Consider the following 15,671-nt stretch of genomic DNA (forward strand, 5'->3'; position numbering starts at 1 on the left):
TTATTTCATTCAGCAATAAGTTTTACTGGCCCTGGGACAGGTTTTGAGGCATAATCACGTATTTACCAAAATTAATACTGAAAGTATTTTTTTTTTAAAATAATAAAGTAAAATAAATGGAAAAGAAAATGAATGTATGTTTACTTAACATTGTAAAATAAAAAAATATGAAATAAAAAAAAAATATATATATATATATATATAATAAATTAAATAAAATAAATTGATGTAAGATAGCAGGGTCTTCAGATTAAGTTACACCGTTAAGTGTGGACGACTTTCAAAGCAGGAAGTTGCTTGGATCAGTAACTATGCGGTTACACCAGTATTCTTCCAGTTGATTCTAAAGTTACAACTGATTTACTAATTGAAAAGGAGATTTGATTTAATTAAATACTAACTGTTACAAATTACAAAATTTTATTATCTATATATCTATAAAAGTGAAATTGTGGGGGGGGGGCGCATGTGCGTGTACATTTCCCTATCAAACTACTCTGTCAATTTTTAGTCTACAGACTCGAGATTTGGCATAAGGGGTATTGAGATTTGGGGAAAATCTTTTTCATTGGTTTTCGGCCAAACTCCTCCACCAATTTTGGGTCTAAACACTTGAAATTTTAGATGTAGGTTACTTGGACATGGATCTAACGTTTTAATTTGATTGTAGCCCAAAAAATGTTAAGTCAAAATTGGAGTCAAAGTTAAAACAAAAAATTGACCTCTGCAGTCTCTACCAACTTACTCAGCCAATTTTTGGTCTAAACATATGAAATTTTACATAAAGTCCAGACAAAGGGCAAGCTTTTTAATCGGTTTTTGGCTGAAAATTTGGCTACCAAGGAGTCAAAGTTTAAAAGATTTGACTTTTGCAGTCTCTAGCAAACTATTCAGCCAATTTTGGGTCTAAATATTTGAAATTTTACATAAAGGGTATTCAGACATGCAGCAAGCTTTTTAATCAGTTTTTGGGTGAAAATTTGGCTGCCAAGAGGTCAGAGTTGAAAGAGTTGACCTTTGCAGACTCTACCAAACTCCTCTGTTAATTTTCGGTCTCAACACTTGAAATTTTAGATGTAGTCTACTTGGACAGGAGTCAAACTTTTTAATATATATATATATATATATATATATATAGGCTTATAAAGTTATGAACAGTACATAGGGCCAGAGGAAAGCCAGACTGAACTGCTAGTATTAAATAAAATTATGAATCAAATTTTGATTTAATGCACTTCCTATCAGACATAATTTAAAATAAACAAATTATATTGGCATGCATGCAACAAAAAAGTCAAGATTATTTGTTAACACAACAGCTGAGGAATGTTAATTCTAAGCAATACCAGAGTAAATTTATTATCATTAAACTTGAAATTGTCCATTCTTTCTTGAAAATGACACATGTCGGTTAAAAAGTTTGAATTCATTAAAAGAATTTTGGGTGCTTCTTCATTATTAGAGCAAAATTCAAAAATCTAAATATTGAATTTCAAGTAAAACCGATAGTACTTGCTTAATTGTCAAAGTAATGAACATATCCAGAAATTACGAAAAACAATAAGGTAGAAAACTGATTATTAATGAAAACAATTTTGGAAGAAAATTAACGAAAATTGAAAGTTTTGCTAAAAAAATAAACAGGAAAGTTCGAATCATAACAAAGGAGGTAATTATTTTCTGAAAACTTAAAATCTTAGGTCACTTACAAACTATGAGTTAATTCTCTTGTTTTTTTTTTTTTTATGTGTCCCAAACAAATATGATAAAGGTTGAAAATTCTAACTTTATTTATTATTACAGTAATATTTAACTAATTGAGACGTTACAATTACGTAGATATTATCATTGCTTTTAGTTGAAATTCACATAAAAAGTAAGTAGATGCCATCGTTTTTTAATGAAAATTGATTTTTTTTTTTATTTCCGAATTTCACTTTTCTAAGAAGCACTGAATTTTTACCATGATAACACATCGATGATCCAACAGTTATGAGTGTACAGTAACTTGAAAACTATTAAACAAATTGAACTGAAAATAGATATCTGTTATTTCTAATACAATATCGCAGGCGCATAAGTGTCACTAAACATTTTACACATTTTAATTGTGGTCCCGCTGAGGTGAATGCTAGCATGGAAATATGAATTGATTTGTGAAACCCTTTTAAATGTTTATATATAAAGTGAGAATATGTACGTGAGGACACTTCTTAACCTATATATACTCAATGCATTTTTGATCTACAGACTTGAAATTTGGTATATAAGATATTCAGACATGTGGAAATTTTTTTTAATCCATTTCCATCCAGAAAAAAGGGCTGCTAGGGGGTCAAAATTGAAAAATTAGGATGTGGGAGTCATTGGATTTTTATGTTTGCTGTTTCACGAATGCGCATGCATAAATAGTTCAGATTACTTATGTTAAGAATAAGCACTTTGAAAACAGACTTTAAACATCAAGTTAGGCTGGTCTAATGGTTATCGTACTTGACTTATTGTCTTTAGGTTTTGGTTTCAATCTCAGCTCGAATAGTTTTTTTTTTACTTACAAGAACTGAACTGTTTAGAAAAAACATAATACTCGCATGCATATGTCTCAGTTTCTTTTCGTTTTTTTTTTTACTTCATTTTTTGAAAGAAATTTAACATTGCTTTTAATACCGGGCAACGCCAGGCACATTTGCTTGCATATATATATAAGGTTGCAAAGAAACCATTACTAAATACACAGCACACTGGGGATTTAAGAAATTTTGTGGCAGCAACAGAGGTCTGGAAGATGATGAGCATAGTGGTCAGCCACCATATATTGACAATGATCAATTAAGAGCCTTAGTTGAAACCAATCTCCGTACAACTGTTCAAGAACTTGCTTCTGAATTAGATGTAAAGCATACAATGATTTTCAACCACTTGAGAGAGATTGGAAAGACAAAAAACTTGATAAATGAATGGCAACCAAAAGCAACGCCATTACAAGTGTCATATTCCCTTTTTTTATGCAACAAGAACGACCTGTTTCTTGACTGGGTTGTGACTTGTGATGAAAAGTGGGTTCTTTACGACAACCGGCGACTCTCAACTCAGTGGTTAGATGCCAATGAAGTTCCACAACACTTCCCGAAGCCAGAGTTGCACCAAAAAGAACGTCATGCTGACTGTTTGGTGGTCTGAGACCGGTCTCATCCATTAGTTTTTTAAATGCAGGTGACACTATTATGGACGAAATGCATCAGAAACTTCGACAATAACACCCAGCATTAGTCAACAAAAAAGGCCCACTTCTCCTCCAAAACAATGCCTGATTGCACATTGCTAAACCGATCCTGCAGAAGTTAAATGAATTGGACTACAAAACGCTGCCTCATCTGCCATACTCTCCAGATTTCTCACCTACCGACTACCACTTTTTCAAGCATCTCGACAACTTTCTACGTGAGAAATGCTTCAAAAACCTAAGCGATATCAACAACGCTTTCAGCAACTTCATCGCCACCAGAACGCAAGATTTTTATGCTACTGTCATAAATACACTAATTTTGCATTGGCAAAAGTGTGTTGATTCTGATGGTACTTTTTTTTTTTACAACGGAGCCACTACTTATCAAGGCCCGGAGGCCACTTGAGGATAAGGATTAATGAGTGTACAGTGGTCAAGGGGAATATGTCAGTCATCGTTAGTAGTGGAAATTTGGTAAATTGGATTGCTTAAGGGGATGGCTCATCAGGAATTTGTTCGTGTTGGACTTGAAGATGATCATATTGTAGTCGGTTGGAAAACAGGCAAACAGAAAAGACTTTCACAGGCGTGCAGTTCTAAGAAAGAAGCTTTGTTCATGGAATTTATGTTTAGGTTTAGGCACATATAAAGAGTGGGGGAAATTATTGATAGTGGTTTCAGTTAAACAAGTGTTTTTCGTGAAAGTCAGGCCAGGGGGACCATAGACTGGAGCTCAGATGAGCACTTGTCATGAAAATAATGATAAAACAGAGACAGGCTTGCAACGTCTCTTCTGTGGGAAAGAGGTTGCAGGGAAGAGAAAAGGGCATCCCTCACTAGGCTACAAAGTCTATTTTGAACTCTGTCAAGGCAGGATAAGGTCTTCCTAGCAGCTCCCACCCAGACGTGGCAACAGTACTCTATCTTTGGATGCACTTGGCTCTTATATACACGTAGAGAATTGCATCAGCAGTGAGATATCTACTGGAACGGTAGAACGATCCCACCATTTTCCAGCAGTCCTGGCAACGTATTTGATGTATGTGTTCCATTTCAACTTAAGAGTAAAGGTCAAGCCCAGAAGTTTATCAAAACATGGAGCCTCCTCAAGATGAGACCCATTCATTTCAATTGATGCCAGATGGGGATCAGAGCGTTGATAATGGAAAGATAAAAGTTTGGTTTTAGATGCATTAAAATTAACCAACCACCTTTTTCCCCCATTGCACCACGTGCTAGAGGTCAGAGAAGAAAGAATCAGAGAGAACTTGGTCGTTTACAGACTTTGACATGTTGCCATAGATGGTAATGTCGTCAGCATAAATGTCTACAAATGATCTTGGAATGTGATTTGGGAGATCATTGATGTAGATCAGGAAGAGAGTTGGGCCCAGGATGGATCCCTGAAGGACTCCAGCAATTAATCTGTGAGCTTGAAATTTTTGTCCATCAACCACTACTCTTATGAACCTATCAGAGAAATGATTTAATAATTGAAAAGACGTTTCCAGCTATACCGTAACTGGAGATTTTATTTCAATTAATAAATTTTTGATTGAGCCAAGATATGTTCATCTGAATTTAAAATTTAAAAATCGGCAGAACTTTCTTGTCAATCTGATAGTGGCAGTTGGCGATTTCACTTACTTGAGAGCTCAACTCAGTAATATATACACACATTCATACTCTTGCATAATTTGACCCGAATTTTCGTGAATTCCCGTCAAGCATGGATCAGGCGAGACTGGCAATCATTGGTGTCAGTCAAGCGTCGTAACAGACACAGACTAATGAAAAAAACAAAATCAACTGGAAAAAATACAAATGCAAATAAGCAAAAATCACAAAAAAAACTTGTAAAATGAAAATATGTTTACTTTATTTTAGTATTTAATTTTTTTTTTGCAAAATATTTATCAACAGAAAGTTTGTTTTTTTTTCTCCAAGAAAAGATTTTTTAACCATATAATTAGGTGTAAGTACAAGTTTTTGTTGTTTTGTTTTCTTTTATTTGTAACTGTATTTTTTTTCTTGTTTTTTTTTTTTTCAAGACTTGTTGTTCAGTCAATTTATTTTTGGTGGCACTGTCTATTTGTACATCTCCAGGAGAAACCATCCTTTACACACAATCTTTTTTTAAGTAAACATTTGTGTTTACAATTGTTGCACCTCATTTTTGGGGGACAGCAATTTCTTCTCCTGACAATATGAGATTGTATGCAGTGATGTTTTCATTCTTTTTCTAAGATGTATAGATTTATTTTCTTGCCGGTCATTTTCCTGTTTGGCGAGTTTGAAAATATATTTATTTGTCAGCTTTTTTTCTTTTCTTTTTTTTGTTGGTTTAGTCGCTTTCTTCCAATTTGAATGTCATCTGCTTCCATTTAGATAGCGCTTTTTCCTTGGCTAATCAAACTCCCAAAAATTCAATTAAATAATAATAATAATGATAATAAATAAATAACTAATCAGAAATTAAGTCATCCCCACTCTCTTAAATTAAAAATTACTGAAAACATAACAGAAAAAAAAAAATTAAATAAATAAAATAAAAAGTCGAGTTAGCATTTAAACATTTGAACTATGCTCGGCTGACACCGATGATTGCCAGTCTCACCCGATCCATGTTTGACGGGAATTCACAAAAATTCGGGTCAAATTATGCAAGAATACCCACACATTAATTAAAATAAGAGATGCTCAAAGATGAATACTAAATAAATACATTGTATTCTTCATCTACCATTGTTTGCTTCCAAATCCCAAGACAAATCCAATATTTTTTTAAATTGTTACCAATATTTTTATGATGCTTGATTATAAGATTTTCCCCCAAAGAATATTTGATCATTTCAATTACCATATACTGATGTAAAAAATTCAAACAAATGAATGCGTTTCTTTTTTGTTCACCGATGTAAAACTAATTGTAATCGTTCTTTTCCAATTATTTTTACACAGTAATAACACTACCCCACCCACACTTCGCTCTTCTCAAGAGGCATCTCATTAATGTTTTGCTTGGAGGTAATCTAGACAATTAAACATGGTAATTATATTTTTTTATCATATACTTGCAAACCGGAATAAAATAGTAGAGATGAGCATCTATATAATATCTACCGGTGGATGCACTGGAAAACAAAGCCCTATATCAAGATTAAAATACTTTTGAGTAAAACATTACAAGGAATCTAACGTTGTTTAGCTGTTTTACAGCATATCAACTATTTTAGGTTATTTAATACCGAATCTAGTAATTAAAAAAAAGTTTTTATGCTTTCAGTTCTTTATATTTTCCAATATTTATTCATTTAGTTTGGTTTGGTAGTTTGATTTTACAGCATATTAACCATTTTTTTTTTTTAATTATTTAATGCCAAATTCAATAATTTAAAAAAAAAATAATTTTATGCTTCAAGATCTTTATCTTCAAATATTTATTCATCATGTTTGGTTTTCTTTTTTGTTTGTTTGTTTTTTATGGCATATCGACTATTTTTGGGCTATTTAATGCTGAATCCAGTAATTTTGAAAAAAATTTTAATTCTTTATATCATTAATTATTTATTCATGGTGTTTGGTTTGATTGTTTTGTAGCAAATAATATGTTTTTGTTTTTGACTTTGCAGAACATAATTTAGTTTTGCAAAAGAAAGGCAAAAAAAACAATAACATTAATATTTGATGCCTTTTTGGTTAGCAAACCAGTATCTTCATACAGCCTGATCTAGTAACACCAGATGCCCTAATTGGTATCAGCACTCCGAGCCAAAGTGGATCTGGGAGTGGTGGTAACTAAGGGACAACTCATGGGGCCTCACCACTAAATGTCTTTGAAGGACCCAAAAAATGTTAAGGGAATATTAATTTTGAATTAGTTTTATTTTTGTGTATATGCGTTATTTGGATTATTCATCTGTTTTCATATTGAATGTTGTTTTTACAACATTTCGGATGATGTAACCCTCAATCAAGTGTGTCTTGTCAAAGATGGGGATCTTTCCATTAAACTCGGGAATCTGGTACATAATTTTGAATAGCCCTAAAATCTTCAGCACAAACAGGGAGGTGATGATTGCTCAGTGGTTAACGATGCAGGCTGGCAACATGTGTGTGTGCCAAGTTCAAACCCAGTGCATTCCACAGAAACACTTCTACTTCTTTTAGAAATATTGACAACCTTCATATGGTCCCTCTATCCTTCTAGAAAGAATTCCTAATAAAAAGATATTGCTAAACAAACGAACAGCATGAGCATTACTAAGAATACAATTATGAATTATTTTAAACTTCTACCCGGCCATGGTTGATGAAACGAATGCAAGCTACTTCTGTGGATAAAATAAGGGGTTCTGTTTGAAATTCTGCACAGATTCTCGAGCTTTGTATAATGATTCCAAGAGGTACCTAAAGAAGGTTGAAGATTACATGAGTTGAAATGTTAAATGTGAGAATAATATCCAAGATGAGAACTGTAGCGCGAATAAGCGAAAGAATCAAATTATCATTCCTCATCTCAAAAACTTTCAGAACATAGAATTCTATGGGTTTTTTTTTTTTTTTTTTTTTTTTTTTTTTTTTATAAAATCATAATGTCTGCATTAATACCATATATTGATAAACAGTTTCTGAATTTTTGAGATGAAGATTGATATGTATTATTTGGATTGTTCAGACTACTATGCTCATCTGGAATGTTATTCACACAATGTTTATTATTTATTTTCACAATGTTTCAGCCAATGTAACTTCTGATCTTTTTCATATGCATCTCTTCTGGGTTAATAGTGGAAAGAATATTAGGAAAAAAGAACAAAAACAAAGTCAAATTGTGTGACATGTTTATAAAATGGAAAGAGTGTCGAGTGGTTTCCATTTTTATATTAATTTACGTCCATACCGATTTGATATGTTTCTGAATTTTTCTAGATGAGGACTAATAATTTGGATTATTTGAATTGTTTAGACTACTATTCTCATCTTGGTTGTTATTCTTACAAGGAATTTACATAAGAAATGGAGTGCCGTTCTCATCCTGTACCCTGTAAAAGATTCTTCGGACTACTATTCTTAGTTTTATTTTTACATTTCACTCAATGTAATCTCCGACCTTCTACTGGTGTATCTTGTTGAAGTCAGGAGTCTTTTTGTCGATCAAGATGAAAATAGTAGTCCGAAGAATCAAAATAATACAAATAATCAAATTTAAACATCAAATACGAAAAATGTAAACAGGAATTTTTGTAAACTAATGTTAGTTCTCTTTCCCTTTTAAATATACATTTTTCTGATGTGCCTGGTATTGTTTTCATATCAGATAGAAAATATCATTCTGTGAACTTCTGTGATTATAACTGTGTGTTATGTCAAGGCAAGATGACTGGTAATCACTTTGGCCACAGGTTTGACATCATGTTCCTTAAGATGAGTTGCCATAGATCTGACCGAGGGTTGCCATGTAGCTTGGGTTTGAGATTAGTCTTATCCTTCTCTTAGACAGTCATCGAAGACTAACGTGCCCTGCTAGTCAAACGCAGACTGGTTTTAAAAGTGACAGTAACTTGCCTTTCACTCGTTCTCTTCTTCTTGGAAAGGCCAGGAGCTGGATTTAGTTGTCAGGGTCTCTTTGATGTGCTTATCATTTGGTATATCTAAACAGATAATGAAAGTTTATCTTTCATAGCTATCCTGATAATAACCTTGTACAGAAAAATACATACATTAGCATGATTCAACCCCCTCCTTCCTCTTCAATAAATTTAGTTTTTTGCCACAACTTAAATGAATACCTGCAAAGAGAACATCCAAGATCAACAGGAGATTTGAGGTTAGAAATTGTATCTTGAAAGACATTTAACTGTCATTTAAGATCACCTTTGACTTCTAACAACCTTATCAAATTCTGGTCAGAAATACATGCATGCTTACAGATATTATTTAGTATATTATAGAGTCCTGTTTGCTACATATAAAACCCAAATCTCATCTATAGAAATAATTATTTGAATCGTGTGTATTTAGGCATTTAGGAAGATACTGTTAATTCTTCTGCTTAACTCTTGTGTGATGTTTCTGACAAAATGAGCGGAATTACTGGGTCAGAATCTATCCATCTAACAGTAACATTTAACGTTGGCTAGTTTTTTATCTTTAAGTAATAGTTGTTTTTGCTGTTGTTTTTTTAGCTCCTTATATCAAGTGGCTTCATATATTGTCTGAAGCGAGTTCTATAATAAAAAAAAATCTTTTCAATCTATGATAATCTTTTTTGGATACTTCAGTAGTTTACAAACTACACTATTTTTTACATAGGATTTTCAACTTAAGTTCAATTTTTATGGTATCATTTGCTTATTAAATTGTTAGGTGAAACTATAGAATTCTTAAACAAAGTTCCTCCACTCCCCATATAAAGAATGGGTTTCTGAATAATGTTATTTCAACACAGTCTGTAAACTGTAGAAGTACCCTTTACTGCTTCATAGTCCAAAAGATTAATAAAGGTTTGTAATGTATCACAAGCACTTTTAATTCTTTGATAAATCATCTTCAGGTGATAGTAAAAGAAAAAAGGTAAATGTAAAGAAAAAATGTGAACAAAGGTAACTGAGACATTGTATCGGTGTTATACAGACACATTAAATAATGAGGTTCTCATGTACTTGTTGTCTCCCTGTTTCTACTTTCATTTTTTTCTCGCTGACATGCCCCTATTCCGAATTCATAGCAGTGGGCTGACATCAGTGGACTTACAAAAGTAGAGACAAGGAAACAAAAAGTACATGAGAATCTTTTTTTCTTTCTAAATGTTTCACCTATTTAAAACTGATATAAATTATTGCACAGTAAAAATAATTTTTCTTATTTCGAATTATTTAATCAAGTAAAAATTCCATTTTTTACTTGATTACTAAATTTAAAAAGTTATTTTTTCATAATATTTTCAAGTTAAATACAATTTTTATTTTTTAAATTGTCAGATAATTTGCTAGAATATCGATTTAAATTTAGTTTTTAATTCAAATGGAATTTTTACTTGATTAAATATTTCGAAATAAGAAAAATAATTTTTGTTTTAATTAAATTATTTTTACTTTGCAATAATTTATATCAATTTGAAATAATTAAATTTTAAAAAAAAAACAAAAAAAAAACATCAAAACATTATTAATGACCATTTTGATAAAAGAAAAATGTTCACTGATGTTGGCCCACTGCTATGAATTCGGAATAGGAACATGTGAATGAGAAAAAAAACGAAAGTAGAAACAGGGGGACAACAAATACATAAGAACCAATAACGATCAAGAAGAGTATAGTTAAATGGAAGAATTCTGCGGAGCTTAACAATATGTGTTGAATTACGAGATGGACCAGATTTATAGGGGACATCCTAAGTAGAGCAGCAAGATGTTTGCTTACATTACATATAAATTTCCCCCATTTAAGTACAGTCAAGGGAGCAGGGAGAAAGGAAAGAAGTTATTAGAGTAGAAATCATTCCAACATCTTACATCTATTGAGAAGGGATGGGATTTAGCTGCTAGTTTTTTTGTTTTTTTTTTACATAGGCATAACCACATATCAAGGCCCAGAGATCACTCAAGGATAAGGGTTAAGAGTGTACAGTAGTTAATTGTACAATATAGTAATCGTTAGTAATGGAAATTTGGTAAATTTGTTCACTTAAATGGAATGGCTCATCAAGAACTTGTTTTCGTTGGACTTGAAGACGTTCAGATTGTAGTCAGCTGGAAAGCAGGAAAATGGAAGACAATTCCACAGGCGTGCACTTCTAATAAAGAAAGTTTGTTCATGGAATCTACGCTTAGGTTTAGGCACAGATAAAGAGTGGGGGGAATTATTGATAGTGTTTTCAGCTAGACGAGTGAGTATTTCTTGTGAAAGTTTGGTGAGGAGGGAACCATAGATTGAAGCTCAGTCAAGCACTTGCCATGAAAATAACAATAAAGCAGAAACAAACTCACAACATTTCTTCTGTGAGATAGAGGTTGCAGAGAAGAGAAAAGGACATCTCCTACAAGGCTTCGAGGTCTATTTTGAACTCTATCAAGGCAGGACAAGTCCGTTCTAGCAGCTCCTGCCCAGATATGGCAGCAGTACTCCATCCTTGGACGTACCTGGCTCTTATATAGATAGAGAATTGCATCAGCAGTGAGATATCTACTGGATCGATAGAAGAATCCCACCATTTTTCTGGCAGCCTTGGCAACAGATTTGATGATTTTCAAGAGGTATTCACATTCAGGGAATACTGATGCAGTAAGTTTGTCAGAGCATATTCCATGAAAATACTTGTAAAACAAACACAGAGATGCAATAACCCTTAGACTCAAGTAGCTTTAAGGCCTTACAAAAAAATACTGCGATGATGAGACGGGTTGGGGTTTTGTAGACTGCACAAGACTTATTAGGTGAGAGATTCCTTTTTAACTGTTCAAAACAGAGAAACTAGTTTCTATGAATAGGTTGTTATTTAAATATACATTCATAGAGTTTTGTATCTAAATGAACTCGTGCAGAGAAGGAATCTCAAATGTTTATTTTGCAAAAATGATATGAATAAAAGTAAAATCCAATTAAAACTGTTGACAAAAGAGAAGTTTTCTGGCCATCCTAAAATAATGATTTCCATTGTTTAAAATCGATTATTCAAATAAATCAATAAAAGTCTTTCTGTTTATTATGAGAATAAATGTGAAAAAATCGGACAGAAATCAATTATTTTATTATTCTCTTCACACACGTTTATTAAACTAGGAGAATAACCGTTCCAGGACAGTTATAATTAATTCATCAAACAGAACAGTTTTGCACTATTTTAAAATTATAAAGTTCGATTGTTTGAAAGAAACCATACCAGTTAACATTCAGCATTTCAGTGAATTAGGTTATTATTTGTAGTGGTTAATGTTTTTGTTGACAAGCTAAATGTTTTGAGTTCAAATGGTACAATATCAAATAAAGATCTGGATTTATTTTTCCTTTGCTATTTGATCTCCAAACATTTTCGGTGTCAACAAAAAATGTTGACCACTAGACATAATGAGTAAAAAATTTTCCAAAAGTTACATTTTTTCTTGACACACAGGTAACACCAAGTGCGCCAGTTTTATTCATATGTGACAGTGTCGTTAAATGCGCCGCCACCAACAATAATAATAAAAAGAAAGAGCATTGTTAGGAAAGGTTATGATATCAATTTAATATACACACTCACTTATTTGTGGATATCCATAAATAACAAATTTATTTTCTGTCATGATAATTTCTGTTGACATAAACAGCCATTAAAAAAGAACACTAGCTGAAAATGTGACATTCCAAAATAAAGGTATCTCAAAAAAATGTTAGACATGGTGCCTTTTGACGATTTGACAAGTTTCATGTAAAGAAAAGAAGTTAACCAAAATTCTGGGTGGCCAAAAATTATTATTGGGTCACCTAAAATATAGGACGGATGTTATGAGTTCCTTTGGATAAGGAAAAACAAGATGGTGGATACAAAGCCAAGTGCCTATTAGTTACTGTCCAGGGAATTTGATCACCCGAAAAAGATAACCAAATTATTTATTTTTTTACTCATATGAAATGGCACTTGGAAAAAAAACCCCTTGCTTATGCAAATGAAGGATGGACCCTCCCACGTGAGTGATAGTGAAAGGTAGAAACCCTCCCACCTGATGGAGGGTGAAGGCAATGAACTCTCCTGTTGGGAGTGGTAGATTAAGGAAGAAGAAGAAAAGGACATTTTTTTAGAGCTTGATTTCAAAAACTGCCTGAGATTGGTTTTCTGAGAATTGCGAAATAGAATTCTAAGAATTGGAGACAGGATTAAGCTAACCTGATTCTCAATATAATGAAAGGCAAAAATAGCCTCGAGGACACACTCTGCCGACTGCCTGGGATTTTCACACCAGTCAGAGAGAAACTCCTGACTTAAGTCACTCTATTCTAAGTCCCTGAATCTACACTGTGAAGAGACAAGCATAACTTTTCTAAGGGAAGCCGCCAGTCCCCAGAGCATTTGTATTTAGTCACAATTTATGAATGATCAGAGTCTTGTAACTTCAGTGAATAATAAATAATAAATAGTGAAAAATAATCACTGATTTTTTTCTTTATTCATTGATTGCCTATCAAATTAAAGGTGCAGTTGATTTCAGATCTACTCCATCGCACAAATGGTGAAAACACAGATCAAGCTGTTATGAGAAATTAACACAAAGTCGAAGCGACGTACAGCCGGCCAAAGTAAACAGGTGTAGACACTGGGACTTAGGGTTAGTGCGCATTTTCTTGCCTGTGTGTACGACAAAAACCCACCCAGGGTGGTGTTACACATTTATAACACACACTTATATTTATAAAAACTTGAATCCCTACTAGACACTGTCCTCAAATGACTAAGGTCTCTCTGTACAGAGGTTTGTCAAGACATTCTGGCATGAAGATACTTTTCAATACAAGCAAACCCTCACTAAATATTTAAAATAACATAGTATTCGAAACCTAAATAAGATCTCTTCACTATGGATGACTTACATTGGCTTTTACAAGGAATTGTGTACCTTTTCCAAATGTTGTAACGTTAAGTAACAATACGAAGCTTGATACTAGACTAGACTAGATGAAGTCTTGTCCTGGAATTCAATAAGACCAATAGATCACAAGAAAGATATACTATGACATACTTAAATGGTAAACTAAGGAGAGAAAAAGTATGTTCTAAACTTCTTTACTAACTCAATGTTTGAAATGTAAAGGAAAACTTTAATGGAATATTCGAAAAACTATATATGCATATGTAGATCAAGTGTTAGTGCCTTGATTTCTGAGAAGTTTAACTGAAGTACCTATTTACCATGCCTCCCCACGGGACAGAGTTAAACATCAGGGTCGTTTTTTAACGTGGAGAAAAGGTACAAAAATAAAAATTGTCTCAGTCGTGATGGATTTCTCCTCCACTGAAAGAGAACGAGAAATAGAGTGCTGCATCTGAAGAACATATACTACACTTTGATCTTGGCCAAAAGGCCAAGAAACTGAAGTAAAATGAAACAATAAAAGATATATATACATATGAAAGTATAAAAAATTAATTGTTAATTATTTATTCAAAAATATTATTTTTATAAAGCCCCTTTAAGAAATTAAAATTAATAATAAGACTAATACATACATTGGATATGCAACATCATTATCCCGCCGCCTAACTATGCATTTAATCAACACCAGTGTCATATATCAACATTTACAAAAACAGAGCATAAACTGCCCCTCCTCCTCCAAGCTGAGACGAACCTTGTAGATAACACTAAAATTGTTCAGTATGAAATTAATCCCAATAAATTAATAATTCTTGAGCTAATTTACGTTAGAAGGCAGTACCATACTATTAATAACATCGCATTCGAAACCAGTAGCAATATATTAAAAGGCATGGCTATACTTTGCTCACTGGCTCACAGACCCTTAGATGTTAGAGCTCAAATTTTTAATCAACTTTTAATCAACTTTTTTTTTTTTTTTTTTTTTTTTAACTCGCCACCGCTGTCTACAATTTATGAAGAATTTTACTTCTCTACTTTTCTGTCTTTCACCTTTTACTCCAGTTCACTTTCACCTCATTAATTCCACCAATTCCACATGAAGATGATTCAGTCAAATCGAAAGTGCTCGTGATTATGGAACGATTTTGATATAAAAAGATTATATGAAAAATCAAAAAAATAATAAAAAAAAAGGAATAATAAAGTACCTCTGTTGTATTCAATAATGTTTGTTTGAATACATATAGAGGGAGAGATGAAAACGGAACAAATCAAGTTTAATGTCCATCAACGTTTCGTCTTTATTGTAAGACTTCTTCTGAATAAATAAATTGAAGAAAATTAATACCAGTATAATATTTGAAAATATATTTGTTGCGAAAAGTATGATTTCTATTGGACATATCTAACATCATCAGGGCAACAGTAGATAAAAAAATTAAAACAAATATATAATGAACTTTATATATATATACATATATATATATATATATATATATATATATATTAGTACGCTTCTATAGTCAATAAATGAACTTTTCTGACGAATATAATGAGTTTTTGCTCATTATGAGGACACAGTTTAACCCTTATCCTTGAATGACCATTAGGCCTTGATAAGTGGTGACCCACTTGTAAAAAAAGCTATTAAAAAATTAAGACTATACACACACACACACTTCATTTATATTGGATATATCTTACATCAAGGCAACACCGGAAAAGTCATTATAATTAAGGTGATTTACGTTGCTGTATCGTTTTCTTTTTTTTTTTTTTTTTTTTTTCCAATGAAGAGAACATGTTACTACACATCGTTTTTTGCGCTCAGCTTATTGTTTTATGTCAGCCAAATTTATTACACTGAA

The 15,671-nt window shown here is 32.5% G+C and overlaps 1 protein-coding gene and 1 pseudogene across 7 annotated transcripts in view; both read right to left on the bottom strand.

Annotated features, from left to right (window-relative positions):
- LOC145259789 (dual specificity protein phosphatase CDC14A-like) overlaps positions 1-15,671 on the bottom strand; it is a 331,110-nt gene that overhangs the window by 202,015 nt on the left and 113,424 nt on the right. The gene's annotated exons all lie outside the window — the stretch shown is intronic.
- On the bottom strand, positions 14,071-14,299 carry LOC145264246 (U2 spliceosomal RNA; annotated as a pseudogene).

This window comes from Euprymna scolopes, chromosome 3 (genome assembly GCF_053919585.1).
Source record: "Euprymna scolopes isolate OS-2025 chromosome 3, ASM5391958v1, whole genome shotgun sequence".
NCBI lineage: Eukaryota > Metazoa > Mollusca > Cephalopoda > Sepiida > Sepiolidae > Euprymna > Euprymna scolopes.